This window comes from Alligator sinensis, unplaced genomic scaffold (assembly GCF_000455745.1).
Source record: "Alligator sinensis unplaced genomic scaffold, ASM45574v1 scaffold970_1, whole genome shotgun sequence".
Classification (NCBI taxonomy): Eukaryota; Metazoa; Chordata; order Crocodylia; family Alligatoridae; genus Alligator; species Alligator sinensis.
Window position 1 is genome coordinate 1,325,032 of NW_005842094.1, and position 5,286 is coordinate 1,330,317.

Consider the following 5,286-nt stretch of genomic DNA (forward strand, 5'->3'; position numbering starts at 1 on the left):
ACCATTTGCACTGCACACCATTTACTTCAGTGAAGTTATTCCTGTTTTCATTGGTGTGAGATGAAAATTGGGAAATCCATCATTTTATTTTTCATCGCACCATTTCCACCCATGGGAATATGTAAATAACCTTACGCTTCCTAGTCAGTGTGCAGAAGTGCTCCATGCATGTTTACAGCACTGTAATGTAGAGCACTTTTTACACCACTATGAAGTTATAGTCCTCTTAAACGTGACAGACCTGCAGTGTTTGGTTGGTGGAGGGGAGCCATGCAAGTATCTGATCCTCAGCCATGCAGGGGCTGGCGGGGGAGGAGGGTCCCGCCTGCAGTGTGTCCTCCCATTGCTGGCAGTGGGCACCATGTCTGCCATGAGGCCAAGCAGTAGCTCTCACACAGCCCTGCGTCAAGCCTCTGGTCCCCAGCCACGCAGGGTCTCCTGGGATACTGGCAAGATCACCAGAAATTAGACCAGGCTACAGAAGTTATTTAAAGTGCTGTAGGTTGCTAAATACAGCACTTCGAATTTAAAACCTCATTTAAAAAGGGTTAATTTAAAGCACTGTACTCATTTTTAAAGTGCTATAAAGCCATACGCTTCTGTTAAGTCATGGCAATAATGAAGCTCTTTAAATGGCGAAAAAGCAAAGCCATTGACTTTAACAACAGCAAGTTTGGATGCATGTAATATTAATAATGGTTGTCCATTTTTATCATCACTTATCTGTTTTTATTGTTGCAAATTAATAGAGTTTAATGCTAGAAGAGACTTTTACAGCATCTAGTCTGGCCTCCTGTATATCACAGGTCAGTAAATTTCACCTAGTTACCCCTTTGCTGAGTCCAATACCTTGTTTCTAACTAAAGGATATTTTCCAGAAAGGCATCAGGTTTCAATCTGAAGACACTGGGCATGTCCACATGTGTTTTTACGCACACCTAAATTTAATGCACAATAGCCTAATGCACATTAAGGCAACTTAAGCACATGCCCACACATGCACATGCTAATGTGCATTAACATTGGTGTGCGGACCAACTTGGGACTAAAGTTAGTCCCAAGTCAATGGACATACACCATGTTAATGTGCATTAGTATATCTATATGTTCGCTAATGAATTTAACTATTCCAACATAAATTTGATGCCTGCTTTATGCAGGTATCAAATTTGGGCCCAAATAGCCTTACATTGCCATTTTTAAGGTGCATTAAGGGTGCACACATGTAGACGTGCTCCCTTAATATGCCTTAAATCAGGCTAATCACATTAAATGTGCACGTGTAGATACGCTCAATAAGTAATGCAACTAGGTATACGTGGCACTGTACAAAAAAAGAATGAAGAACATCAACCCATCCTGACATCCATTCCACCAGTTAAAATCCAGGATATCTCCAAATGGTTTCAGTGGAAGTACTCAACTGGAGGCCATGAAACTGGAGAGGGCTTGGGCTATACGTCGCTGCACTAATGGTCTGCAATGTGTGACAATGTGTTAGAGATGCATCATAACATCGCACAAGGGACTTAACATTACACAGAGAAGCTTCCACAAAAGAAGCTGCTCCTTTACATTGGGTACGCATGCATTGTTAGGCTGGCAGGAGAGTTTTATGAGAGATTTCCTAAGAGTTTACATATCTATCAGTCTAACATCTGTTTAATCAGGGTGCTTTATCAACTCAGGTATGTGAGCCATGAGGACTTTAATCTCATTTTGAGATACAATGACCAAATTTGGCAATTTAATTCTGATTCATTACATTCCTATGCAGCTCCAGTCAGATATAGCATTCTCGTCTTCATTTCCTGCACATTGTTAAATATATGTTGCCTTCCACCCCATATTTGACTGCATTTCAGTGGAAGCATAAGAAACACCAGTAGACTGCTATTGTCATTTTTCTGTGTCCAGGAGTGCCACTGAATTCATTTGGGCTTTTGAATGTAGATTAGGAGCAGACCCAGGGCCCAATTTGAAAAATTACATTTTTCTACTTCTGTATTTAAATGCTTCCTACTCAGTGTTTCCCCTAGAGATTCTTATTCTCTAACTCCTACAATCTGCTGTTAAAATTCTAGTTAGCTTAGATCATATGAGAAGACAGCTTGTTCTATTGGGTTTTTCCAGTGAGAGACAAGAAATAGGACTGTGGTTAGAACACAGAAGCAATAGCCATTTTCCTCTATTTATGTAACTTTCCAACGGGTGCATTTTAATTATAGCTCAGCAAAATAAAGATATTATGGGCAGTTCCTTCAGTTCTCTTTAAGAAAGCTGAAATACGGTGGAGGACTAGAAACTAAGGAGATTTCATTAAGTTTCCCTGTGGCACTTCGCTACTCCAGAGCACCACCTACAGAGAGCTTGTCAGAATATCCATCTGCAAAGTGAAGGATGGAGCCTCTACTCTCTGCCAAAGCAAGGTGCTGCTTTAACTTCTCAAATGAATGTGTTATATTTATGACAGCGGAGAGCTCAACAGCCCTGGACTCTGCAAATCTTCTCCCTCTGAACAGGTGTAAGAGCAATGTCAGCTTCCTCCAGCATGTCCCCACTCCTGTCCAAAGGGATTTCCTCCAACTGGCACAGAGTGAAACCAGTCACTTCCGCTCATTCCCTCTGCTAAGGTTGCCAACGAGGGTCCTAGTTGTGAAAGGAGTGTAGGCTTGGCCATACTGAGTGGGACTAATTGGTCCATTAAGTCCAGCATCATGCCTCTGGCACAGGCCAATAGCTCATGCTTCAGAGAATTGCAATGCTCCTGCTTCTCCCCCTTACTGCACCTACCCAATTATGCACAGGAACATGCGAGTGGGGGAGCTTTCCTTTCTAACCCATGTTTTGATCACTGAAGCATGAGATCTGAATGCCCTTGTCTTAGCCTCAATAGTTAGATAATGACGGTGATTTTTATGATGCGGGTGGTTCTCCATTAGGAATTGGACTGGGGGAGGCAAATGCTTGTCTGCACAGTTTTAAAGTGGGCTTTTGAAAATGTGGCTCTAATTATCTAACCATTTTTTAAATTGCTTAGCTCTTTGCCTCAAAATAGAGTTATTAGCTGAAACAGGGGTATTTTTGGCTTTCTTTAGAAGTCTCATATAAAGTCCATTGTAGTAGATGGAAAGTTCCCACCAAGTTCAATGAGTTTTGGATTAGGCCCTAGTTGTGGGAGAGGATGCGGGTGGAGGAATGTGTGAGTACATAGAGCATCTACTGTATTATTGTTCAGTAAGTAGGGCAGCGAGACATTAAAGACACAGAGATGAAGCCAAAAGAAGGAGAAATGCTCAAATAGCAGCAAAGCGTAACAGTGAACTGTGATATCAGAGAAGCCAGGGGGCTAGGAATCAAAGGAACATAAGCTGGGAACATACCTCCTGGGTCATCAAATCCAACCTCTGTTAGTATTGGCAACGAGATCATGTAATCCCTTTCACAAATTGGTCAAGCTACATATGAAAATCAGTTAAGTTTTTGCCCCTGGTGCGCTCTCGCATTAGAAGGCTGCTCCAGAACCTCACTCCTCCCGCTGTTAGAAACCTTCTTCTAATTTCCAAGCTAACTTTATTCACACACAATTTAAACACGTTTCTTCTTGTGCCAACGTGGTTCCCTTCAATAGTTTTTTTTCTTCCATGGTGTTCTGCACCTCCAGTGTATGTAGAGATGCCTGTCAAATCCCTCTTAGCTTTATTTTGCTAGACAAAACATCCCAAGCTCTTCCAGTCTCCTCTCCTAAAATAGGCTCTCCACTCTCCTGATCATTTTAGGAGCCTTCCCCTGCTCCCATTCCAGTTTAAATGCATCTTTCTTGAACACAGTGACCAGCAACAGTGCCTTGTACAGTAGTGTGAATACTTCCTTCCCTCTACTGGAAATGCTTTGGCTGATATGTGCTGGTTTCATTTGCCAGTTCTTCTAGAAATCTGTGATATAAGTTATTCTGCTCCCCTTCCTCCACACCCCATTAGAGATTTTTTGTTTCCTTTGCCCTGCCCTCATTCCCATTAGCCATACTGCTCTTCGCTCCCATGTTCAACATCATTCTTATGGAAAACCAAGGTAAAAATACTCATTTAATTTTGGGCCAATCCTAGAGTCCCTTTCATCTTTATCTCATCCTCAGTGAAGCACAGCAGCAATCCTTCTTTCCTTATTCTCTTTTTAGTCATGTGTGTGAAGAACCCTTTGCTATGTGTTTTGATTTCCTTTCCAAGCTTCCCTTTTGGCAATTTTCACTTTATCTTACACTTTCTGATTTTGAAAACTTACTTTTCTTAGAGCAACCTTTGTTTCTTTTAAGTTCTCTGCTTACTCCTAGCATATTTTCTGAGGTTGCTATTTATTTGCTTAGGTATGGAGCTCTTCCCTCTTGCCACGGATCTGAGTTTGAGACAGTGTTTGCACCTTTGACTTCACATTCACATCCTGAGCTCTTCAGCGCATGTGTAAATGGAGAAGTCAAAGAAAAAGGGAGGGAAACAACCACACATGAAAATAAATTTAAGGTTTCCAAAATGAAGTTGTCACATGTTAGGAAATGCCAAAATTAATGTACAACATGCCCTTTCCAGGATGGCATAGAACAAAGCCTCATTGCAGACAGAATCCCATCCATCACGCCTCTGAACACAAAATCCCAGCCAGCTTTCTCAGGTACATAGATCCAGAACTAAAGATTTGCTGAGAGATTACCTGCAGCAAGAGAAATTCCACTCAACTTACACACACTTACGTGTTCAGTGCCAAAAACAGTTGGAAGAACATTTGCGGTCACCTGTTGTCGCAGCATAAAGAATATTACAGCATGGAGAAAATGTTGGGTTTTTTTAACATTTATAATTCAATCAGAATCAGAACAGGTTTTTGCCAGACCGTGGAAAATTAAGAGCATGCTTAGGTCTTTGAGGACTGGGGCTTATTTCCCTGTTAAATTCCAAATTTCTAGCCCTTCCCACTTACAGAGACCTGACTTTTGGCAAGCAAAATCCAGGACATGGTCTCAGATGTCCAACAAACCTCTGGAACCAGAAACAGTCTGCACCATTTCTGGTTCTTCTTGTTAATGTAGGCACTTCAGTGCAATGCTGATAACAGACTTGTTAGCTCTGACTCTCAGCAGAACAGTTAAACACTAATAGTTGTGTCCAAGCGGTGCTGAGCCCAAGCTCATTAGCTCTATGGAAATGCAAAATTAATTAGTTCAGGTACAGCACCATATGAAGGTAGTTATATTACAGTACTTTTAGTTCAAGTAAACCCCGACTGCCTGCTGAA